The following is a 26,702-nucleotide window of genomic DNA, read 5'->3' as shown; positions in this document are numbered from 1 at the left end:
GGAAGGGTGTTGGAGGGCGGGCCCCTTGGGCACTGCCCTGACTATGGGCCTGAGCACTATTCGTGTTCCCTTTCTGTGTTTCCCTGTGGTTTTCTGCGCTGTTTTTTTTAAACTAAGGCATCATGAAACATTGTGTTAGAGGTAAACCAGTAAGTAACATCAGCGCATAACCAATGGAGAACAATTCTACATCAGTGAAATCCTACTAGAAGAAACACTGCAGAACAACGGTGAACTTTCAAGCAGAGCTTCATGCTGCGCCAGTACCTCACAGTAATTAATGCAGCAAGACCATCATTGAAGGTAGTTGCTGGCCTGGTGTTAGATAATGAGGATGAAACAATTTTGGCACTTTAAAAAAGCTACAAACCAAGCTCAATCCACATACTTCTAAAGTGAATGGAAGTGAATGACAGTTTTTACTTTGGGACCTTCTGTATTATGTCAAGTTTCTACTTGCAAACAAATGCAGTTCCAAGTGGACATCAGTGCAGCTGTTGATGTCACCTCAGCTAGACATGTCAACATACAGCGAATATACAACTGTGCACAGCGGTCTGTGACCAACTGGTTACTCACTGCAAAAAATAAAAGCCCTCATATTGACAGGCTGGCTGTACGTAGCCTGCAGGTAAGTGCCAAATACCCCAAGACGTGCACGTATACTTCACATAAAAAGATGAGCTCACAGTTGAGAACAACCTCATATTCACAAGATTGCACCTAATTGTACAAATGTCGCTAAAAGGTGAAACTAATTTGAAGCAGCACTCATCAGATTTTGAAATTGAGAGCTATCATGAGCTGCCACACCAGAATGACTCTGCAGCATTAGTGCTGCTACAACCCAAAACAGTCGATGCAAGGGAAGAAAGGAAAATGAAGAGGCAAAACGCAATGTTTCACCATGATCAACAAGCGAATGATTTGCTGAGCCCAAGACAAGAACACGGCATGTCACAGTCCAACCATCAAAATGAAGAGTATGGGCCAAAGGCACCATAAAAGAATTGATGAGAGAATAGTAAGAAGTTTAAACGGGAGAAAGCATCCTATTTGAACACTGAAGTAAATGAGCTGACCAGCACAACTCAGCTGAAGCAGACAGATACTCCTTTCAGATTTCAAAAAACGATACAGCTTCCAAAGATGCTTGATAATTTCACCTGGTTTCGCTTGATAAGTTGAAGATTTATTGCCAAAAAATGAAGGATTTTGCAAGGTGCAACCATCCTGTGGCCAGTTTCGGTCCTCCTAAATCCTGCCTCCTCTCTCTCTTGTACAACCCATCTCTTTCTTTGTGAAGCTAGCTCGATCAATTAAGGTAGGTTGTGTCTTGCTCCCTCAGGGCTCGTCGGGCTCCCACACTTCTGAGCACTCTACATTCTTACCGTCATATGGCACACCTATTCTTGTACCTAAGCGCTTACATAAGCTCAGCTAGCCCACGTTAACAAGATCCCAGGGTTATATTACCCACTAGATACGACACAACAAAGTAGTTACCAAGTTAGTTTCAGGATCAGCAGTCGTATTAAACGGAGGCAAAAGTACAAATTGCCTTTAAGTTCTGCTATGCACACACATCAACAGTCACCAGGGGGTGGAAATTATTCCAGCACCCCCAACTACAGCTTACTCATTGTGAAGATTCTGGATGTTACTTCCTCCCACATTTCCTTTATTTAAAGCTTCCATATATGAAGTTGTCACATAAGGTGAAATCTGCCATTTTTTTCTTGTAAGAAGTGTGCAGATGTTTTGTTACATCTACAGATAACCACGGTGAGAATGTGCATGCTTGCATTTGGCTGTGTATGGATGAGATATGCTTGAAGGAATTAAGCAAACAGGGCACACAGCAAGTGGCTGTGAAGGAGAAAGGGTTAGCCATTTGCTTATTTGAAACTGTGCACCGACTTGCCCAACTAGCTATACTTCAGTTTACAAATCTTTATGGGGGTGTGCAGATAAACAAGGGGTCCTTGTTTATCTAACCAATGACTCAAGCCAGGTTATTATCTGTGCTCTTTGGGGGAATCTCTGCACACGGGTGCAGAGATTCCCCCAACTCCATGGAAGCTGGGGGAATCTCTGCACGAGGGTCCTTGCCCGACCCGGCTATCGCGGTGCACGGGTGCACGCACGCGCTCGCTCGCTTACGTGAAAGGAGCTCGCTCGCGATATGCCCTGCTCGAGTTGAAACATCAGTCTGCATGATTGCAGTACAGTTTGATATTCAAGAAATCCCCCGAAATCGTACGTGCTGATAGAGTGAGTGCGAGGACGACGGCACAGTCATCCAAGGTTGGCGATAAACGTCTTTATTTGAGGAGATACATAGAGGCGCCCTTAGTCGGGGATACCGTGAGCTCGCGCGCGGGCCACGTCCTGGGCCCCTCGATAGCAACCAGCGTTAGCTGATGCTCGAGGTTGGAGCGGTTGGAGCTGGCCAAGGCTCTCCGCCGAGGCTCACTGGTGTGGCAAAGGTTGGGGTTTTAGTGGTGATTTGGTTCTGCAGAATCACCGTAGGTAGCACGTTAGTTTGGTATTGTGTGTTAGCTATATGCATTGTGGACACGTGCGTCTTCTCGGCTTCTTCTACGAAAGGGGAATCAGTACATTTCAACGTGTTCCGACGTTTTTGAAGCACACACGGCGAATGACGTTTGCTGTCATGACATTGTTTCGTGGTCGTGACGCGATCATAACTTGCCGACCCGTTTTTGAAAACTCACTGCAGCATTTGGCCTTCGGCTGCCGTGTATGCACTGTGGCGCATGTTTATGTTCAATGTGTTCTGTGTGCACAGTCGCTGTGCCCTCTGCCCACGTAGTACATTTAAACGTGCAAACATCACGAATGACGTTTGCTCCCAAGCAGACCAAACCCAAGAGGCAATCAAAAGACATCGTAACTTATTTTAGCGCACATTGACACACGGACACAGAAAAGAAGGGTACACCGTGTGTCTGTGTCCGTGTGTCAGTGTGCGCTAAAATAAGTTACGATGCACTCATACCAACTAGCTCGTCTTTCAGTATTAAATCAAAAGACACGTTCAACCGTAACGTTACGTCCAGTGTGTTACCAAATAAATGCATGGTATGGCTGCTGGTATTTGTTAGTTTTCAGCATTTGTAGTGGTGTGAAGTTGTTCACGTGCAAGACGTTTCAACAGTTTCAACACCACTTTACACAACGTGTTGCGCTACCCATGATCGCGACGGCTGTGCCTAAAACGTTTGTTGGCCTCTTTGTGTTGACCAGCATTTACTCATTAGGAAAACAAAAATAAACAACACAAGGAAGTGCGCGGTGCTGAGCGGGTTCATTTAGTGTGCCTCCTTTCATGCACAGATAGTACGATACAGCAGTTTTGAAGTAGTGTATCATTTTTTTTCCTGCTTTTTTTTCTTTTTTTTGGGGGGGGGGGGTTCTTATGTGGTGCAGAAGCTCATATATTTGAAACAACGGTTATCTCTGAGTATTGTGTTTAAATCTCAAAGGCTACGCTTTTACGGACTGAAAACACAAGTAACCGCTCCGACCTGTTGAAGTCGTATGCGGATCCAATCCGTATCCATAGCTTTCGTGTTGCCGGCGGTAAGAGCATACTGTAAGCGCATCGTGGGCTCCTACAAATTTTCGTGTACTGTCGCAATGCCTGTTTTCGTAGAATATGAGATTCATGCGACCACTGCGGTAGTCGACCATATCCACTGTGCAATACTTCGGTCCGGTAAACCCGACCGCTCCGTACGAGATGTGGTGGAACGGCGGTGACGGCACTTGGGATGGATACCAGAGCAACCAGAGTGCTGCGCCTGGCTGGTAAGTTTTTGCTCATTCCTCTTAAAGCTCGCCGTAAAGCATGGTATGTTCTTTGTCTTACTAATTATCATCTGAGCGGACACGGTCATAATGCGACAAGACTAGGTTCAGCATAGCGGCAAAACGAGCTAGTTCATATCGGGTGTCACACGGTGGAATTTAGATCGGGACCGAGTTTCCTGATTGGGATTGTCGTATTTACGCGAGATGAGGGCGTGGAGGTACCGATCCCAGTCGACAAATTCGACCCTGATTGATGCTCAGCCGCGATCGATAGTTCCCTTGTGACACTCGTGCTGCATGATCGTGCACTATGCTATTGAAGTGGATGAAAATTAAGCATATATTACAAATGCAATATCTGCCAACTGTTTTTTTTTCACCATCACACCATGATCACCGTAATCTGGCTTAATCTTATTTTTTGTTATTCCTGTCTTCATGTCATTTCTTTTTTTTCAATAGTGAGTATTACCATTGTGTTATGTAGTGATATTATTCCTATTGTTAATCAGGCTGTTCATTATTGCTTACACGTCCGTATATTTTTGCTGTATTTTATAATACCCCATCCATGTAACCATGGGGGAACATGGATGGGGTCCCTGCCAGTTTTTCTGAAACTGTGGGACCACTTGCTGTAATATGCTAACCATGTAACTCAACTCAACTATTTAATAAACTTCAGACTTAAAAAAAATAAAAAGTGTAGAGCAAGTTTGCAGTTATGTCACAAAACACTAAAAGAGACAGAAAAGGCTGTTTGTTGGACAAATGGTTTTGTACCAACTTGCCCAAGCATCTATCCTTGAGAGAGAGAAAGGTAGAGGAAAGACAGGGAGGTTAACCAGGAGTATACTTCGGTTGGCTACCCTGTACTTGGGGAGGGAAAACGGGGATGAAAGAGGAGTCTGTAACGACACAACAAAGACATGACAGAAGCACTGTCTCAAGAGCCGACATTGTCCTCTCAGCCGCACTGGGCCAGCTAGATGACAACTGCCCTGTCACAGAGTACCAAGTCCTAGGGCACTGGGCTACCCGGTCTTCAGCGTGAGTGGCTATGAGGGCATTGCTGCAGTTTCTTGAGAAGCTGGACTGCACGATGAGTTATCTATCCCTGAAACTACAGATAAACAAGGAATGTAACAACATTGATAGCCCAGTGATGCAGACGTGTTTGGAGATGCAATAGACCTTTTTTAAGCAATCCCAGAGCGCCTCGCGGGCGCATGGAGCACTATGGGAAAAGTGTGTACGCCGAGCGAGCCGGCTGTTCGCTCACCTGCTGCTCGTTGGGCCATGATATCGGTGGGATCACGAAACGAAAAGAACACGTCGCCGCTTCTTGATTATTCTTACGCCGTAAATACTGCACACATCCGGACGCGTCTGCGTGTATCTACACGCATGAAATGCGAAAGAATTAACACAGTGCAGTGTCGGTATTACCGAGCGGATATGCATCGGATGTAGCAGTTAAAGGAGTCCTGACACAAAAATTTTCGCCCCGCTTTTTTTTGCTGCAATGTGTTGCTGGGGGCCTGTTAGTTATAACACGGCACATCGTTTGCTGCAGCACGCGACATATAATTAATTACAAGCTCCTCATTACCGACACAGCCTCAGTTTCGGTTTGACAGAGCTCCAAAAACTACAAGCCGCCGGATGCAACTATCACCACCTAGCGAGTGACATGCTCGGTCACGTAAGCACGCAGAACAGTGACGCATTTCCGCGCGGTCTGTCGTCGTGGGGCTCATCGTCGTCTGATGGCGACGATTTTCTTGCGGCGAGGATGGAAGGAATTTTCGACGTGGCGAATCACTTCAGGTTCGACCCGCTGGCGAGGAGCGATTCGTCGGGAAGCGCGTCAAAACAGAAATGGCGGCTACGACGTCATCATAACTTGTACCAGCTGCAACGGTTACATAGGGGAAGTAGGGGGGTCACCTCGGGTCACCTCCGAGGGTGTCTATGCACCAGGTGCAGCCTATAATGCTGGATCGCGCTCGCGAACTTCAAAATTCATATAAAATACCTTCCAAGCTTTATTCGCTGTCAATATTTTGCAGATGGTACACGCACGTACACGGGAATCGATCCAGCAGGCTATCTCGGCCGCGAAATTTTGTGTCAGTACCCCTTCAAGCAGCATGTCTATTATCGCGTGCCGATATCATCAAGATGTATTAAATATGCGCTGTAACACCAAATTCATTCTAAAAGACAGGGCGTGCAAACACAGACACAAGGAAGAAGTCAAGACACCACACTGCAGACGCCAACTAACAACTGCAAAGGCGCACAACGGCGAAAGAAACAAAACAAAGAAAAAACGAAAACTTATCTGCGCATGCCCACGCAATAGGCGAACCTATTAATCCGGCACGTGTGGAGGTCTACGTGACAGATAACTGTTACGGCATTTAATTTCTTCTTCTCCACCAAGTAAACTCACGCGTGCGCTATCACTGCTATCAATATGCCATGCCTCAATCATTGTGTTTCTTCATTCCTGTGCCGGTACAAAACTGCGCATTCATCGAACTTTGATGTGCACTTACATTCTCGGCACGCGAAAGAAAGATTAGGAGGTGAGATACTGTCTTGCGCAATCTTTAAATATTAGAGCCCGACCTTCCTTGTGCTTGTCAACAGTGTCAGTGGGCGTTGATTTCGAATGGATCCACGATTCACGAATTGTAATGACCGCTCGCGGAATTTGTCTAGGAAACCCAGTTGTATCTCTTTGTTTAACTTATGCTGTAGGGCATGCTGGCGCCAAAAAAGAAATTATAATAATGACGCTTCGGAACCGCTCAGGTGGTCTGGCAGTGACACGCGGGAACACAGATGGAAATCGTAGAGAGGCCGTCGTAGTTAAACACAGAAGTAGTTCACGACTGATTTACGCAGTATTATGTTACACCTTGTTGCATTCACTTGATCTGACATGTGCTGGCACGGCGTAAGCGGAAAGGCAAAGCGTGAGGCCCACGCGCTCGGTGCGGCAACTGCTGCGGCGTACACACTTTTCCCATGAGCGCTTGCGCGCCCGTTAGTGGCGCTCGTGTGCTTGAAAAAGGTCTATTCATTTGTAGGAAATGGTAGTGTGTATTGGAGTGTGTGCAGAACATGGCATGAATTCTGAGCACATGTGACAGTCCCCAGCCGAGCACTTGTGATCACATGGGAACCATCGTTAAAAGCGCAACACCACACAAGAGAAGACCAGACGAGCACAGGCGTGCACAGGGCGGTTTGCGCCTGTGCTCGTCTGGTCTTCTCTTGTGTTGTGTGGTGTTGTGCTTTTAACGATGGTTCCCATGTCTAAACACCAACTAGCCCAACAGTCAACTCTCTTAAAGCATACTTGTGATGAGCCAAGCACTCGCATTCGTATACAGTTACCCTTGGGAATGAAAAGGGAGCCATCTGGCTGCTTAACAACATGGCACTATGATGCGATTGTAATTTGTCTTGAGGAGCTTCATTTGATTGCTGCATGTCATGATGCAATTCTTCTGGCATTGCCCATAGCAAAAGCTTTACTCAGAATCTCTGGACTCGGGCTGTGCTTCCAGGCTTCCACATGCCCCTGCAAATTCAATTACTTTTTTCTTGTACTCTTCAGTGAACTGTTGTTTCTTTCCACTCATCTTGACATTGAAGACCTTATTACTCTTTGCCGCATGAGGACTTGTTAAAATGTGTAAATGAATGTATTAACAAACAAGGGCACGAGACTGTCTTCACCGATAAATGTGGTGTTTCTATCGGGGCTTTTCTAGAAATTCTTTCCACGTATTTAAAGTCGACGCTTGTAGGTTGGAAGGAAGGCGTTTATGTGCAGAAATCAGGGATGTATATTGGTTCTAAGGTTGCTCCGGTTCTTTGTGATATATACTTTAGCAATATTGACAGACTTTGGGAAGGCGCCTGAGGTAATTCGGTTAAGGTTTTTCGTTACGTGGACGATTACTTGATTTTTTTGTAGTGGTGAGGGCTTTGAAACAGTGGTAACCTCGGTGAGCGAAAAATTTGAAGTAAATGAAGGAGGGGTGCGCTTTACTAAAGAGGTGCCTCAGAATAATGGAATACAATTTCTAGACGTTTCCTTAACATTTCAGAAGAACCACGTGTGCTGGCAATATTCTCCTAGATCTTCGAAACCGCTGTTAAATTTTTCGTCGAAGCACTCGAAGGTTGTAAAAAACGGCATCGCCATGTCTTGCCTTAAGTCAGTCCTCACCAAGTCATGTGAGCACAAAATGAGTGATAGCTTTAACGCGCAGGTTACCCGTCTTTTAGATGTAGGGTGTCTTTGTGATGCAGTGGCCACTGTCGCTGAACGTTTAAAGAAGTCCATTATGTTAAGTCCGAGCATGGTTGCAGAAAGCGGTGGGAAGAAACGTGTCGTAGGTATACCGTACATTCATTGCGTATCTCACAGGCTAAAGAAAGTAGGAAGTAGATACGGCGTTAATGTTGTTTTCATGGCTGCCAATAAGCTAGGTAAGATTTGTACAGCTGTGCAGAGGAAGAGTGACCGAGTAAAAAACAAGAAGCGGACCAATATTTGTTTCGTAAAACACACCAACAAATTCACTGATTGCCGTACAAGTGTGGTGTATAATGTCCCATTCAGCTGCGGCCGCTTCTACGTAGGACAGAAGGGCCGCTGCATTAACCAGAGATTATTGGAACATAAGAGATCGCTAACCGGAGGCACACTTTCTAATCTATCTTTACATTGTCGAGATTGTAAGTGTACGCCAAAATTAAATGAATGCGCAGTGTTGTACCGGCATAGAAATGAAGAAACGCGCCTGGTGATTGAAGCATGGCATATCGAAAATAGTGGTAGTGCATGTGTGAGCCAACCGTCGATTAACTTGCATAAAGATGAAATCAAATGCCTTAACAGTTATCTTCACGTAGACCCCCATGTGTGCCGGATTGATAGGTTCGCCTATTGCATGGGCATGCGCAGATAAGTTTTCGTGCCTTCTTTCTTTTCCACCGTTGTGCGTCTCTTCAGTTGTTAGTTGGTGTTTGTGGTGTCCTGACTTCTTTCTTGTGTCTGTGTTTGCATGCCCTGTCTTTTTAGAATGAGCTTTAGTTCCTTTGTTTACTAGATAATCAATGCAACGTAACACAGAAACTGTATCGTGCAGTGACTAGTAACTAGTTATGCGTTACCGGTAACTAGTTACTTTTTTCAGTAACTTGTGACTGTAACTAGTTACTTTTAAGTTGGAGGAACTTGTAGATGTAACACTGTTACCTTTTTATGCAGTAACTGTAACAGGAAACAAAGTTACAGTTACTTCTGTGTTCACTAAGAGGATTGTCTTCAGCGGGGCTTGTTGCTGAGATAGTTGGTTCAGTACTTGAGAAAAATAGGTATGGCGCAAAAAGGACGAGGATGAAGTGACGACACAAACTGACAAACATGGGTGCCAACTTCCAACTGTTTATTTCCAAAGACTACGCTGATTTATACATGCTGCCGAGCAAGGTAATCGCATTAAAGATATCGTAACATGAATGAACAAACAAGTCTTCATGAGCCACTGATCTAACAGAGTTGAGACATGCGCCGGAAGCTCGTGTTCATTGAATGATGAATCCGAGTGAGAAGTAAAAGAGGCTGCGCACAACCTAAACTTGACATGTACAGGCCCTTTCAAAAACGTCACTTCTATGTCACTTAAATGTAGTGATGCGCGACAATGCACTGACACCCTGCCCTTTTATTAGGAATGCCTTAATTGTCTCCTTTCAGTGTGGCTGCTTGCTTTCCTTATAAATGTGGTTTGGCTGTAGTGTGGCGCACATCCACAGCGCTTGCAGTGGTCTAAGCTGCGGTAGGGTGTACATCGGCCAAAAGGGCCGGTGTTTCAACGATCGTGCAAGGGATCACTGCTTGCCAGTCAGCAGCAACGTGGGCAGGCACTTGGCAACCACTGCAAGCACTGCGGTTGTACGCCGCACTTCAGCCAAACCACATTTCTAGGGAGAGCAAGCAGCCGTACTGAAAAGGAGACAATTGCGGCGTTCCTAATAAAAAGGGCAGGCAGTCAGTGCATTGGTGCGCTATCACTAGATTTAAGTGACATAGAAATGATATTTTTGAAAGATAGCCTGTAGACATGTCAAGTTTAGGTTGTGCGCTGCCCTTTTGCTTCTCACTCGGATGGATCCTGTAATGGACATGTGTTCCTGTGTCAGCTTGGGTCAATGCAGTTTCTGGCTGCATGTCTCGACTCTGTTGGGTAAGTGGCTCATGATGATTTGTTTGTTCATTCATGTTACTATATCTGTGATGAGATTACCTTGCTCGGCAGCATGCATAAATCAGCATGGTTTCTGGAAATAAACACTTGGAAGTTGGCGTTTGTCCGCCACTATGGTGTAGCGGTTACGGTGCTCAACTTCTGACCCGAAGGTCGTAGCTTCTATCCCGGCCTCAGCGGTCGCACTTTGATGGAGGCAAAATGCTAGAGGCTCGTGTACTGTGCGATGTCAATGTACATTAAAGGGAAACTAAAGGCAAATAACAATTTATGTCAGAGTGAAAGCTCAATGTATGACAACATGTAAAACGGCAATATTATCAACAGCAGTGCCCTACTTACCGAGAAATTAAGCTAAATGTATCACACGACGTGCGCCACGAGTGGGACATTTTGGAAATGATCCCGATGACGTGAGAGCGTCCGACTACAATTAATCACTAGTAATCAAACTAGCTGCAATAAAAAAAGAACCTTCCGTCCATCAAGAGACTTAATAAAATGCTGCTTGTTCATTTCTGTTTGATTCATGGAAAAAAGAGCCTCTTTTGCGTTGCCATGGGGAACAGCGCGCGTGGTTCAAAGGTTCTTTTTTCGTTTAACTGCGCTTCACCCGGTGCCCTGCTTCGCTCAGGCAGTCGCGTCTCAGTGGTAGTTTTAGTATCGCGTACTGCCGCGTGTGTTTTGCATGCTCGTGAAAGTCGCTCTGACTGAAAGTTCGACAAAATGCCACATGCATGTGACGCTGCCGGATGCCCGAATGGTGCACACCGCCAGTGCACGCCGCCGCGCAGTAAAGGCGGGCAACGTTGGGCACGGCTACAGTGACGTGATAACGACCACTTTCAGGCGGGTGACTTGAAGTGTGCTAACGCGGTGCGGACCACTGAGACATGATTTTATTTCAAAATAAGCACTTCCTTGGCACAAAAGTAGCACTACGAGGTTTCTGGACCGCTATTTCAACAATCAACGTCGACTTAATATTTGCCTTTAGTGTCCCTTTAAAGAACACCAGATGGTCAACTTCCTTGGCACAAAAGTAGCACTACGGGGTTTCTGGACTGCTATTTCAACAATCAATGTCGACTTAATATTTGCCTTTAGTGTCCCTTTAAATATAACCAGATGGTCAACTTCCATGGCACAAAAGTAGCACTACGAGGTTTCTGGACCGCTATTTCAACAATCAACGTCGTCTTAATATTTGCCTTTAGTCTCCCTTTAAAGGCCAACTCCGGCGATTTTTTGGCCATGTCAAAGTAATGGTGCTTTTATGTTCCTGAGACACTCCTGTTACGGGCACGATAGCAGAAATACTCGGCAAATTGGAGAATAGTTTTAAATAAGCAAAAAAGCGCAACACCGAAACCGAAACCCAACTGAGTGTACTGACTACGTATGACGTAGACGTTGTTACGAACGAACCGGAAGTCGTGCAAGGCATGCCGGTCACGCCGGCGCGGAGTATGAAAACTGTGACAGCCGGGACGACCAGCGAAGCGCCGGCCAAACCAACGCTTTCTGTCGCCTTGTGCACAGCAGACGCTCGCTGTAGCGGCCGAAGCGCCGAAGTTAGCGGTGCCCTCGGCTGCGTCACTTCCGCCGCCTTCCCAATACTGACGTCACAGACGCAATGTTGCCGATAATTGTGCGAAGCCAGGAGGCGTTTGCAGACAATCTTTAAAATTCATTTGCAAACAATCTGCGCATGTCTCAAGCCTGTATTTTGGCATAAATGGCGGAAACGTGCAAAGGAACGTGCCCAGCGAATTTCATTGAGATCCATCGAGCTCGAAAAATCGCCGGAGTTGGCCTTTAAAGAACACCAGATGGTCAAAATTTCCGGAGTCCTACACTACGGCGTGCCTCATAATCATATTGTGGTTTTGGCATGTAAAACCCTAGATATTATTATTATTATTATTATTATTATTATTATTATTATTATTATTATTATTATTAGTTGGCACCCGTGTTTGTCAGTTCAGTGTCTTCACTTCATCCCCATCCTTTTCATGCCAGACGTAATTTTCTCAAGGATTATGTTTTCTGCAGAAGACCAAGGTCGGAGGTTGGTCTTTAACACACCTTCAAGTTTACTTGTAAACTACATGTCGTAAACTACATGTCCTGTTATTCATTTGTGTTTTTTTTTTTTTTTGCAAGTCTGTTTTTCTGCCTGCTTTCCTTTCCATCTTTCTTTCCCTTTCCCCCCTCCCCTTAGTGCAGGGTAGCAAACCGGATGCTAAAATTCTGGTTTACCTCCCTGCCTTTCTCTCATTATATTATCTCTCTCTCTCAATAATGTTGCAACATAAGAGCTTGCTAAATTCACGTCAATTTTTTTTTTTCAGCATATATATCCTTTTTGTCACTTTAGCTTCTAGCTTTGTTCAATTGGTGTCCCAATGAAGTATCAGGACGCCAAGGTAATAGTCTCGTTCGTCCAAGGCTCCATGCTAATCACGTTTTGCAGGGGGCTAGAAAGCAGCAGAGTGCGAAACGGCTGAGAGACAGGAATACCATGAATCGGTGAAGCATTTTTTCAAAACCACTTTGGAACTGGCTGTAAAACGTTTACTCCGATTTAACACAACAATTACTAACAAAATGACAGACATTCTGCCTCCTATGCAGGTGGCACCCTCAGTGTAAACAAAAAAGAAAAAAAAATATGCGGTAGTCGACCAGTCAACTATGATTAGTGACATATGTCCTTGTAAACGTCCGGTAGGGAGCCGCGGTTGTTGTTGCAAGCTGATGCGTCACTGCGAATAAATGACGCTTCCAGGAGTTTTTTCCTTCACCTTCATTCAGAAGCCAGCGTCGTCGCATCATTTATGTGCAAGTTGTGCCCTATCATCCAGCAGTGTTCAACATGCTCCGCCTGAGAACGCATTGCACAGGTTGCTTTAGCAACATCTCGTTTGTGTTCTTTAACTCGTTGAACCTGTCCTGTCCGTTTCGCCGATTTAAGTCACGTCGTAATCCCCACATCATACTTGTAGATGACCCCACTCTGATCGTCTGCGGGTGTGCGGTCTTTGGGTTTCATGAACACATATCCGAAGGTACAACAGGGCTTAAAAACGGTTTGTATGCCCAGCAAATGCAAAGCTGTGTTGCCCAGCAAATGCAAAGCGATGTGAACAACACATTGCAGCAAAATGCCACGATGTGTTGTTCCCACGTTATCACTTTGTGGGCCATGCCATCATAACAATGATTATAATCTGGGAAAGAAAACTGGCTGCAGGAAAGCCCTTACATGAGCTTAAGATGTTCTGACATTTAGAACTGTTTTTTCTGGGATATTGATGTCCCAGAATTTTATGCAACACAGAAAGTAAATATTCAAGAATGTTAGGCCAGTTGTTGGTGGTTCATGATCACAGCTTACATTGCACAAAAAAACACAAAAGTAGAAGAGAACCACAAAGCGACGACTTATAGGTGACATTTATTGAAGAAAAGTAACGCGATATAAAAACAGATGTGACATCATGAAAAATCAAGACGCAAAAATATAAAACGAAAAAGTTGCGAAGGCAGAAAAAACGTCGGAAGACATGACAAACAAATATCTACTTCATGTGTGTAGGTCATGCTCAAAGTACAAATATTCAAGCTGTTTTTCCGTCAGTGCAACAGATGGCACACTTACACCACTGTGTACCCAATCTGGCAATATTATTAGCCTCAATGATTTCGTGCGTCAGCTGGGAATCGCTCCGTCCTACCACTTGTGTTTTGTCAAATAGGGGTTTGCAATTTTCTATGTCACATGTGCTACAGTGAAGGGCGAAGTGCCCGCTGTTGATCTGGTGAACATTATTGTTATGATCACGCAAACGATCGTTCAGGCACCTGCTGGTATGACCGACATACTGCTGCCTGCACTTAAGGGGAATTATGTAAACAACACACTCTGCACATGCAATGTATCGCATGCAGTGTTTCACCTGGCGCTCTTGTTCTCACTTCTCTAGCGACTTGATTTTTATGGCAAGCTGGGATAACTTCTGAGCTGCACTAAACGCTACACAGACATTCAAGCGTTCAGTGACTTTTTTGAGGCCATGTGACACAACGTGAATGTACGGTAACATGGCTGTTTTCTTTTTCTTGCTCTCAGAGGTGGCATTTCCAGCTCAGCAGAGCGCTGATGGGACTTTGTACATTTTAGTACGGCCTGAGCAACAGACGTAACCACGTGCCTTGGGTACCTAGCTTGTAAGGAGCGCACGCACGACTTCTCGGGACTCTTTTAAATATGAAGCATTTCTTAGGGAACCCAAGGCACTTTGAACGTTTCTATTTACGTATCTATATCTACCTAGCCGTCTACGTCTGGGTGCTCTCGTGATTGCCTCCTTAGTTTGCTGTAGACCAAAATTAGCATGGGAGGGTAAGAGGGTTTGCTGAATATTCATGACTATCTGGTAATGACATGAATAACATGAAAATCCTGCCGCATTCGTCGTCAAACCCTTTCCTCCAGACACATGTGGCACATACCCATATACCATGGGCCACGGTAGGCGGGTATGCACCACAGGTGATCGCCCCGCCACGGTGGTCTAGTGGTTATGGCACTTGACTGCTGACCCAAAGGTCGGGGGATCGAATCCCGGCCGCGGCGGCTGCATTTTCGATGGAGGCAAAAATGTTTGAGGCCTGTGTAGCTAGATTTAGGTGCACGTTAAAGAACCCCGGGTGGTCGAAATTTCTGGAGTCCTCCACTACGGCGTCCCTCATAATCATATCGTGGTTTTGGGACGTTAAACCCCAGGTATTATTATTATTATTATTATTACCACAGGTGATTGGTAGTTTATATATCTTCCCAGGAACAGCGAGAACAGAAATTGGTAATTTAAATGCGAGAGTGTAAAGAAAAACCGACATCGGTAGCATTGACCCTACGAGTGCAAAGAATAAAAACCAGGATCCCAGCAGGAATCGAACCCAAGCATTCTGCATGGCAGTCAGGTATTCTACCACAGAGCCACGCCACATCTTGAAACTGCTTTGGAAAAAGACCCTATGCAGACGGCATGTCGGTGCAATATCCGTTGTGGTTGCAGTGCCAGCTATCTAATTTTATAACAAAGCAATAAATATTGCATTTGTACTCCTATGATACAGGCGTCATGCCGGGTTAATGTCAACTGTGGTTCCAGTGTTGGCTCCGCTCTTATAGAAGTCTAATAAACATTGCATTTGTATTCCTATGATTCAGCAAGCTATATTCACGCGTTGCTCGATCCCGGAGGAATATGCTAACGAAAGTTACATATGATATTCACATCATCGCACCGTAAAGAGCACTTTGTTTTGACAATGCTGTCATATGTGCTCTGAAGTGAGTGGTGACGTTACGTCAGGCCATAGGTTACTTTTTAAATGCCAGTGTAGTTGACGTGCCTGATAACGCCACAATGTGCATGCAATACTACGCTTAAAAAAACACATCAATCCACCTCGGAATGCTTGGCTCAAGGCCAAAAAATGCAGCATAGACAACTACTCGCTCATTGCTTTGCATGAGACTGATTCCCACAAGGCATGGGATATGCCAAATTTTTTTAAGCAAAGCTTAGTTATCCCTCTTTTCACTTGTTTGGAATGTGCTGAGTGATAAGGCAGAAGCAGCTTCTGAGCACATGCTACATAAGCCTAGCACACATGATCTTGACAGTGATGCAACTCAATGTCGAGGAAACGCATTGAATTGTTTACAGGCATTTGGTGCATAATAACTAAGGGATCTAAGCATTTGTTGAGGAGCTGTAATGTTTCACCGACCCTTTGATTGAAATAGTTGTCTTTGCACTTGAGGAACACAAAGAAATCGTCAGCGTAATGAAAGATTCGCTTGCAGAATGATTCACAATATCTCGGTCACACTGGGCCAAAACCACATTACTAAGTGCAGGAGCAATGCAAGCCCCAGTGCCCATACCTGTTTTTTGCAGGTAGATGTCATTCCACGATACAAAGATGGAGCACAAGTAGAAAAAAAAAAGAAGTACCAGAAAACATTTTACACCTACTCCGCTCTTGTTTTGGAATGAAAGTGCCTTAAACTGATCAACGATCCTTTCAACGCATTTCATGATCAAATCAGGAGGAAGAGAATAATACGGAATAATACATTATCTTGACTCGCTACGAAAACCACTTTGCTAGAGAAGCGAGAACAAGAGTGCCAGGTGAAAGATTGCGTACGATACACTGCATGCGCAGAGTGTGTTGTTTACACAGTTCCTCTAAAGTGCAGGAAGCAGTATGGCAGTCAAGCCAGCAGCACAGGTTGGCAAAAAAAGTGGACCTCACTCAGACTCACTCAAGAAATATATTTTGCTCTTAGGGCTCGGTCGGACTCAGACTCACCAAAAATTTTCTTCAGCTGCACTCGCTCGGACTCAGACTCGCTAAATTTTTCTCAGTCGGACTGACTTGGACTCCAAAATATTACTAGCACTCAGGCTTACACTCATGGCATGATCTGAATCCGAGTGAGTCGACTTATGAGTGAGTTTGGCTACCTATGGGTGCCTGAACGATCGTTTGCGTGAACATAAGAATAATGTTCACTAGATCAACAGTACGCACTTAGACCTTCGTTGTAGCACGTGTGACATTACAAATTGCAAACTCGTATTTGACCAGTGCCAGGTGGTAAAACGGTACAGTTCCTAGCTGAGGTGTGAAATAATTGAGGCTAATGAGATTGCCAGGTTGGGTACAAAGTGTGTAAGTGCGCCATCTCTTGCATTGACTGAAAAAAAAGTTTGAATTTTTGGACCTTAGAATAACAGAGAGCTGAGCTAGTTGGTATGTATTCATTCTAAAAAGAGACAGGGCGTGCAAACACGGACACAAGAAAGAGGCCAGGACACCACAAATGGTGTTTGTGGTGTCCTGACCTCTTTCTTGTGTCCGTGTTTGCACGCCCTGTCTCTTTTTAGAATGAATTTTTGGACCTTGCGCATGACCGACACACATGATGTAAGTAGATATTTTCTTGTCATGTCTTTTGAATTTTGTTTGCCTTTTATAAGCTTTTACATTTGTTTTATGCCTAGCTTTTTTGTTTCTTGTTTTTTGTATGTCACGTCTCCTTTATATTTCGTCGCTTTTCTTCAATAAAGGTCAGTTGTAAGTTAGCGCTTTGCCGTTCTCATTGTACTTTTTTTAGTCTTTTTTTATGCGCTGTAAGTCGTCATCATGTTGTCAGTACCCTGTTAAGTTTCAAGTTAGTTTGCTCTACTCGGTTTATACTTTTCATAGGACCAGCACTAAACATGAAAACCTACACTAAGAATATAATAAGCAATATAAATGCAATATTATAAAGAAACCACATTGCTGACTAATAATTCACACTTCACAGGGATTGCAAAACAGTCCTCATTATTGAATACTCAAAAAATAACAAATTCAGATGAAACTCCACAAAAAAGTAGTTGTAGGGCACATCCGGATAGGTTTGGATGGGCATGGCATGTGACAACCTTGAATATTCATAAAAAAATTACATTTTGCAGCCTAAGTAACAAGTACAATGAAATCAGTCTCTGATTACCAATTAGATTAGTTTATGTTGGCAGACATTTTTGAAGGGTGGTGGTTTTGTGCTAGTTGGTATTTCATGATGCTAAAAAGTAAAGCGCGAAAAACTGACGAGTAGAAAGAGCTGGCAAGACACAGGCACTTGCCTAGTTTGTTGCGAGGAACAGTAGATTTACACAGGAAGTGAGTACAGTGGTATGAAAGGTCAACATCAGCATGTGCCATCACTAAACGTAACAGAACTTAGCAGAACCATAAAAATTGATGCAAAAAAGATAAACAGCAGGTGTAGAAACAGGGATTCAGAAACTGAGCCAAATATGGTGGCCACGGTATGTGCAAACCCACATCTTCCGAAGACTCCAATGTTTTCACTCAGGGATGCAGAAGGCTTACTCATGCAGTAACCCCCTTCTCGTTGACTCTGGCTCATGAGATGCTAAAAGAAAAAAAAAACTTCATTGGTTTTTCAAATTGGGGTGTCTTTTTGTGCTGACCATGTTTGTTAGCTGTACAGAAACTCCTGCACACAAAGCCCTGCTGCATTATACAACCTCTCACAGCAAACTAGTCGAGAGGGCTATCATTCGCATGTGTTGTTTGTACAACCAAGAAAGGTCGTGCCACCATGCCATTGACTCCTGCTTTAAGGCCCAAGTGGTCCGCCTGAACATGTCAGGCTGTGCAGAGACACTGCTGGTCTCTGTTGCAGAGTCAACCCACAAAGTAAACAAGGAGGACAGATCAGGTGTGTGTGCCAAAAAGACTGCGGAAAAACACAACAAAGTTGCAATTATTTCATTTCATCACACCACAGTAGTTTGCAAACACAAAGACGACTGTACTCGTATCATTGTAGAGGCAGCGCAGATTAAAATGGGAAGTTGTTGCACAAGTCTTCTGTATACCTGAACGAAAAAGAATCGGTGCTTTTGGAAGGTACGGTTTTGCGCATGCTGTGGCCACCATGATACTGCTCAGTTTCTGAATTTCTGTTTGTACTCATTCTGCTAATCTCTGTTTGTATCATTTTTTATGGTTCTGCGAAGTTCTTTTATGATTAGTCATGCCACGTGCTGATATTGACCTTTCTTATCACTACCCACTTCCTGTACATATCCGCACCCTTCTATGTTGTCCTTTTTTTGTGCTTTATCCTTAAACTTCTTTTCAGAAATTTTGAATGAAACTAAAGACACTTTCGAAAAAAATGTTTACTCCTAGTTTACTAAAAGGGCTTAAGATTGTTTCTTGGGATTTTTAGTGATGTGCAAAAATATATTCGACTGAAATTTCAGCAACATTCTGTTGCGGCAAAATGACAATTTCACAGCCACATTTCTCATAAATTTAGAGAATAAACCTGGACTTTAGCTAATATTGTGCAATGCTCGGTTCACGCAATTTTTTCGTGTGATTGTGTATTGCAGGCTTATGTCAGGTCTGGCATCTGGATTGGCAAGCGGGCTTCGGGGACGTTGGTCTGGGTCATGTCTGATTTGATGTTCTGGCATTTGGTGTCCGATGTTTTGGACAGTAGATGAGCTGAAAAAAAAAAACCGAAGCACGACTGGAACTTTGTCCGAAAAGTCTTGGTGAAAGGAAAGGGCAACATCCTGCCCAGCCTCCACATCACAGAAGCTGTCGTCCCTTAAAGGTGAGTATTGCTAAGCACACTGTTCCAATGAAGAGCATATTTTTCAAATATTGTATTTTTTGGTGCATAACCACTGCAGGTGCAGCTATTGCTTGGTAATACAGTACTTACAGAAACCTATGCTGATGTAGAGTAATAACTTATCATAGTTGGCTTATCATAGTTTGCATGCAATATTGCTGCTGCAAATGTATAAACTATGTAATGGTTAACTTTCACTGATATAGTGGTGTGTTTAAGGTTTAACACAAAAGGGACATTGCAGTATGTGTTCGCACTTATTCCAAGATCAACTGTAGTAGTCTGTTTTGTTAGGATTGAATTAAAATTTCATTCATTCTGTATGCAGTGCGGCAAGCACGAGCATAGCAACAAAATCCATTATGCTTGAGGTGCATCCCTTGAACACAAGAGCTGCACAATTACATTAGCAAAGAAGAATGAGTAGGAGCGACTCTGTTATTCTTACGTAACTTTGGTGCACTTTCTAAAATATGATAAACCAGAAAGAATCCAAGCCCAACTGTTTGTAATTGAGAATCTGTGTTGATCAGAATGCTTTAGGCAGTTAATTACTTGTTGTATGATAGAACACTCAAAACGGCTGACATGACGACAGACCAGACAGACTTGTTCAGCTTTCCTTGATGCATGTATACGCATCTGACGTAGAGGAATCTGCTGCTGAGTGATAAGAGGTGCTGTTTGATTGAAACGTGTCAACTGCTGCCAGATGCAGCTGATTGTCCCTAGCTGGTTGTGTGCAGCGTGTCACCTACTAAGCTCACGTCGTCACTGCCAGGGTACTTGTTAGTCGTGGGAGTGTTCTTAGTAACGCTTCTGCTCCTGAATATGCGTAGTTGTGGAAAGTACCATATTGGGTCAGCGTGGCGACAGCGAGCTGCTTTTGTTTATGCAAGTGACATGCATTCCTTCAGAAAGAAACAGCAGTGAACAGCCGCGCAGCACGTGTGTCATGTTTCGTAATAAAAGCCTGCACTACATTTACAGCAGTGCCAATAGCTCTATGCCACACATGCTGCCAAGCAGATAGCTGCACATGTTTATTACGATATAGTTGTCAACGATGTGTCATTCTGGCACGTTATCGGAAACCACCATTTCACTTTGGTGCTTTTCAATGTTTAGTAGTGAAAGCATTGCTCCACTTGCACCAAAGTCGGAATAATTAGTCGACTAGTCTGTGGCACGTTGTGACGTCAGCCATGTCATAAGTTGAGGGAAGCTGTTAACCTTTATGCAACAAAATGTAATCACAGTGCGCACTCTCCACTGGTATAGGATGAGCCACTACGGTTTAAGTTAGTGAACAGGTCCTGTAGGGACTTGGTTGGGGATTCATTGTGACTACGTTTTAACTGCTGGTACAGTTATGACCCTGTCACACGGCAAATCTAATGTCATTTACAACAAATGACATTAGGTGAACTTAATGTCATTTTACCTGCCTGCTGTCACACGACGAAAACAAATGTCATTTTAAAATGATGACCATGGCCTTAGCCCTCCTGAGCCGTGACGTTGGGACAAATAAAAATCTATTAAAACTTGCATCTCACATGCTTGTATCCTCGAAAATAATTTTCTATTACCAAAAAGCTGCTGGAAGAATATAAACGCAGCCGTTTTACACAACTTGCCACAGCTGTGCGACACAAACGAAGTCAAGCCAAGAAGCAATCGAAAACCAACATGGCCGACGATATGACCGGGCGTTGGTACTATTGGTACAGTGAACTAAAGCGTAGGAGCACGACTGACACTCCGGCTGCAGAAATGAGACGGCGGCAGCTAATTCGTGTAGTCACCACCTTGATCACCAAAACACGTGCAATCGGACTATCAACACCCGCGATACGGGCAACAACAAGACATCACAAATGAAACATGGCCGGCGTCCAGCCGCTGTAGTTGAGAGTAGCTTTCTTTTAGAAACTTTCGCATGTGCTGTTACGTGATCAAACCAGTAATAAGTTAATCTAGTAAAGAATAACATATTTACGAATTACAAAAGTTACGCATACATAAGTCAACAGTTATCTCCCTAAAAGGTTCCTGGCGTTGAGACTACGCATTCGGTCCGAAATCGAATGCGAATGTGTTTCGGGAATTCATTCGACAGGAAATGTCATTTTCATCGAATGGCATTAGTTTCCCCGTGTGACAGCAAACAAATGACATTACAAACGAATGACATTAGCTGTAAATGACATTAGATTTGCCGTGTGACAGGGGATTTAGAGTGGGTGGATATTGTAGTGATCGAATGGATTTATTTACAAGGTGAGATGATTAGTGCAGTGCAAGAGAGGACAGTCAGCCCAACAACAGCTTGCTCCTCTCTCGCTCTTGCACCTTCTCTCCTTCACGACTCCACCTCGGAGTGTGACAACCTCCCCAGGGGCAGACGAAGCTCTCTGAGGGCCGTTCCACGCCACAGGTCCCAGCCACTTTGGCGACTATCTCAAATGTGTTCGAAAAAGTAGTGCTGATTTATTGCATTGAAAACACTGAATTACTAGAATATTTTGGAGAGAAGTAATTTTTCAGTCACGTTGGAGCCTTTCGAATTTCGCAGAATGTCATCTGAGTGATGTTTGTAACAGAATTTATTCTGAGAGTATCGTGTCTCTTTTCAGTAGTGAATTTGGTTTACATATTAAAGCAAAGACGTTTGTACAAGGTGTTCGAAGGTCAATAACATTACTGCAATTTTTCTGCCATATATGTGTCCAGAAACTATGCCATAATGTTAAATGTTTGCATTTTTTCACTTTTAATATCGACTATGTCCGAGTATCTGAGTAATCAATACTTGCTCTAGGAAAGGTACATTTTGTGTTAAAAACATTTTCAGGCCACTGAAGGCTGCAAATCCTATAAGCAGAAATCACGAATTTGAGAAAATCTTCACGTTGGTCCACATTGAGATGCAATTTGCATCACGTGATGTTAAAATTAAAAATCTGCTTTGTGCCTCAATCTAAAGCAAATAAATAGTTCTTATATGGCATGTTTTATCACCTTATTTCCTTGTTTAAAAAAAAAGGAAGAAAATAATTTTTTAAGTTCCCCATTGACGGCTATCTTGTTCATACGGCAGCTTTCTCATTGTAGTTTTTCATTGACGTCAGTGGGGAACTTCGAAAATTATTTTCTTCCTTAAAACAAAAAAATGTAATGATAAAATATGCCATATAAGAACTATTTATTTGCTTTCGATTGAGGTATAAAGATGATTTTTAATTAATTTTTAATTTTTGAAGTCTTTTATGGTTAGTTAGGTCTTTTATGGTTAATACCTTTTCTGTTTAACATTTATAACTATTTCCTTTGAGTTCTGGCAGAAAAGTTCCTTTGTCATTTCATTGTCATAGTATTGGTCATTTTGGCAAGTACTACACAATACTCTTGTGAGCTGCCACTGCTTGTTCATGTACCGGACCAAAATGTAACCTATTCATCTTGCCTTTTTGTTATTAGTATCTGTGCCCGCTCTGGTTTGGTTTTTTCTTGCAATAATTCATAGTTCTTATAAAGTCTAGCAATTTTGGAAACCGGCTCATTTTTTTCTGCAGTTGACACGCAGATGCCATTGGCTCAGGAGGACAGCATCGACTTCGTTATTGGTCATCAAAGGACGATGGAAAGGTAATTTGAAGTCAGTGCATTGTTGAAGGATCCATGTACTTGTACATCTATTAGTAGTCGGCTATATCCAATAAAATATATTTATGGCTGGTTGCCTTAAAGGCTGAGATATAGTCTGGTGTATTCGACGCTAGGCCACGTGCAGTGAAATTGGACATGCCAATGGCTACGGCAGCTAATTCCACAATCTATAGTGCTGCGTGCAGGACTGTAGAGTGGTGCATAACGAGACCGCAGCTCTGTGTTTGTTGGTTGATGAACACTTTTAGTCGTTCCATGCTTGTGCACCTATGCTTTTTGGTTGACGCGCATGTTTTTTCTCGTTCGGTGCACTGTTTGACTATGCATCGAAAACTACTTTCTTCACAAGCATGGTGCTATCCTGTCCCTTGTAGCTGGGAAAAACACTAGCATTGGTATTAATAGGTTGTGTTAGAAACGAAAATGGATCATGTACATAAAAGAGTGGATTTCTAAGGCTTCCCAGGCGTTCCATGTGTCACGGCACTCTATGCTATCATTGGCCTACACGCACATGTGATTTGTAATCCCTTCGAGCAGGCGAACAATTATGCAATCGCTGGTTAATGTGAGTAAACCACGGATGTGCGTTCTGAATGCAGACCACACGCTGCCATTTTGTGGACTGACACTGCTGCGTGCAGTGAAATAGGGCATGTTCTATCTCTGCGCTGGCATGCCGATAGCAGCTGGGCGCGCCAGCAAAGCTGTCAGGCCAGAATATAGGTTGTCCACTTTTAGTCAGTGTAGCTTAACTGCGTCACATGTGCTTGCACACGCGTGCTGTGCTGGACTCTATCTTCGGTTTACCTGCTCAAATAATTTCAAGCTTGCCCTGTGCCTGAAGTAACACCTAAAGGTGGAGAATGAGTGCGTTCCTTGAATGTAAGCCCGATAAAAGCACCTTGTCAATGAAGTCTCCCTGGGCGCTGCCATAGCTCTCACTGGCCTGCTGACATGCGTGACCCCCCAAAAATGCACTGCCAAGGCTGTGACATTGGCTTTCATATTCTCGTGCAACAGCCCAGAAAGGAGGCGATCCTTCTCTCTGTTAAAAAGGTCTATGTGTGTTTTAAACCTGGGAGTGTTAATCAGCGCCACTAGTAGCCATGACGGCGAGCATGGAACACGTTTTCTGCCTGTTGGCATCACGTAGCACTTCCCTTGGCATCATTGTCTGTTAGTTCTAATTAAAGCAAGAGATTGTTATTTCTGAATAGAACAATGCTTCCAGGCGAGTGTTGAGGCAAGATTGCCAAAAATACTTGCCAGCAGTTCAAGGCTTCTTAACAAAACCAGCAACACGGCGGCACCTATATACCAGATTGTTGCAGCATGTCTTGTGCCACAATGGCAGTAAACTTGAGGGACCCTGAAACTTTGTGAGTGTTTAGGCCGCAGCATGTTCAAATTGTATGCATAATAAACTGGCGCACCATCCAGGCACCTAAGGACAATCGTGTTACTCTCCTTCTCGGCACTGCATTGCCTCCTTACCTCGTCGAATACGCAGCTAAAGTGCAGCTGGCGACAGCGGCTCACTTGACAGGTTGAGCTGTGCTTCCCTCTTTGTGGCCTCTGAAATTGCTCCAGCATGTTGCAGCATGGCTTGGCCATGCTGTGACATGCCAAAACAAAGTTGATTGCATAGGCCACATAGAAGCGCACGATCAAGACCTGCTCTGCTAGGAACTGCAATTATGTCCAGTACGGAAATTACCAAAATGTATACTGACAAGTAAAAAGTATGCGAGAGCAATCACAGGTAAGTTTGCAGACAATGTGGTGGTGCCTTTGGTGGTGAAGTTACAGCTGCAGACGTGTTGAATCGTGGCGTTGATTTGAAAGCAAGAGGTGATGCTCACTGCACCGATGATATGAAATAATGTACTAGAATACTTGTGGCACCGTTTGCCAGTTGCCCTACAATATGTCTTACTATTTAGTTGTATTAAAGCGCCTTGGCTAGATTATTTCGTTTAACCTTGCAAATAATATGGGAACTTGCAGTGACGCCAGTGCATTTGGTTGCTTGAATCTTGTGATTGCTTTTTTTTTGTGCAGGCCTCTTCGGAGTCTACATGGGGTCTGCAGTGAGCGAGGACGAGGGAAGAAAAGGATGAAGGATGTGCGGCGGCACCTCTCCCAGAAACTGGCGGATTGCCAGAGAAAGTAGAACAATGCTCAGTTCGAACCATAAAAAATTTGAATGACATCCCCTAGGCATTTGTTGACTTCATTACCTGGCGGCTTTGTATGTTTGTCTAACAAACGAGCCCTTAATTAACTCCTCTTTTGTTCATAGTAGAACATGTAGTTTTACAGATTTTTCTATGGACAGAATCAAGTAAAAGGCAGAAAAAACTTGTAACACTTCATTCAAACATATGGTAATACACACTCCATTCATTATATGATGCCATATTTAAAGCACACCCAAACTATGGGCTTGAAGTGTGACTGGTGTGGCCGTAGCGCTACCTCTTGGTGCTGGTGTGCTCTGCTTCGTGGTGGTTGCACTAGGAGTGTTTCAGTTGAAATGCACATTGAAGCACACAAATTAGCCGACTTTTATAGGATCTTGCATGCCCGAACTTGTATCGCAGGGACTCTAGCCTGCAACGTTGCCTATGTTGGGTCGTGGTCATCTTGGCTTGGCCATGCTGTGATTTGGCATACTAAGCTGCATAAGATGGTTCCAGTGGGTGACGGTGGTTCTTAGATGATCGTCACAGGTGCAGCCGACTATTTTTCCACTTGCAGCTCTGTGACCACTGCGGGAAATCCTGGGGCAGCAATTGGCCGCACTGATATTCTAGGGCAACAGCAATGCAGTCTGCTTGGTGGTTGTGGGCACAGACTGCTCAGACCTTGCTGATACACTAGAATTACACAAGGTTGGCAAAGTGTTAATGCTGTACAGCCTATGACCACCTTTCCTAGGCTGACACGAGTTCATGGCATCTGCTTGGAAACCTGTGGTCTCTTGCGAGTGGCTGGTAGTCTTCGAGCGCATAAGCAAGTCTTTTGTGTGTCTGGCAGTGTTTCTAATCTGGACTGTGTTCTGCAAAACGCCGCTCAGCAAAGGGTGAACACGTCCAGCCAACGGATATGATAAAATTAATGTGGCTCTCAGGGGTAGACAGTTCATGCTCAGGCAAACATCTTTGAGTGGAAACTCGTCAAGTATGTGAGTTGCGCTCGCTTCTCCAGCTGCTGCGGTTAGGAAGTGAATTTGGCTGCCACCAGCGATATTCTGGTGTTGGCCGCTGCGCCAATGAGTATGCATGCTTTTCATGTATGCATGACCAATTCAGTTTTTGCCAATTAGTGGCGCAGAAATTGCACGAAGCTTCAGCATAGGCTGTAAACTTCATATTATAGCATATTAAGTGCAGTTAAAAGCTACACTGCAAAACCAGAGTGGCCGTAGGAGTTGTATATTACATGTCAAAACTGAAGGTGCGTTTTTGTACTGGAACAATGCATGTGGTCAACCGCTGGCACATGCATATAATAAGCTAGTTATTTAAATAACACAGCACAGAAGTTGACCTTTCCCAGAAAGGCCTCGGCCAGGGTTGTGGTGAAGCCTTACAACTACACATTGCGGCATAAGAATAGGCCGCCACCAG

At 44.0% G+C, this 26,702-nt stretch overlaps 1 long non-coding RNA gene across 1 annotated transcript; it reads left to right on the top strand.

Annotated features, from left to right (window-relative positions):
* Positions 1 to 3,614: 3,614 nt before the first annotated feature.
* LOC119375997 (uncharacterized) lies at positions 3,615 to 25,419 on the top strand. The gene is made up of 4 exons (XR_005180479.2): positions 3,615 to 3,834; positions 19,148 to 19,374; positions 22,974 to 23,046; positions 25,132 to 25,419. It is a non-coding gene; the product is annotated as an uncharacterized LOC119375997 (long non-coding RNA).
* The last annotated feature ends 1,283 nt before the right edge of the window (positions 25,420 to 26,702 follow it).

This window comes from Rhipicephalus sanguineus, unplaced genomic scaffold (genome assembly GCF_013339695.2).
Source record: "Rhipicephalus sanguineus isolate Rsan-2018 unplaced genomic scaffold, BIME_Rsan_1.4 Seq10624, whole genome shotgun sequence".
Lineage (NCBI taxonomy): Eukaryota > Metazoa > Arthropoda > Arachnida > Ixodida > Ixodidae > Rhipicephalus > Rhipicephalus sanguineus.
Note: the sequence above shows the minus strand (reverse complement) of the source record. Positions and strands in the feature narration are given on the sequence as shown.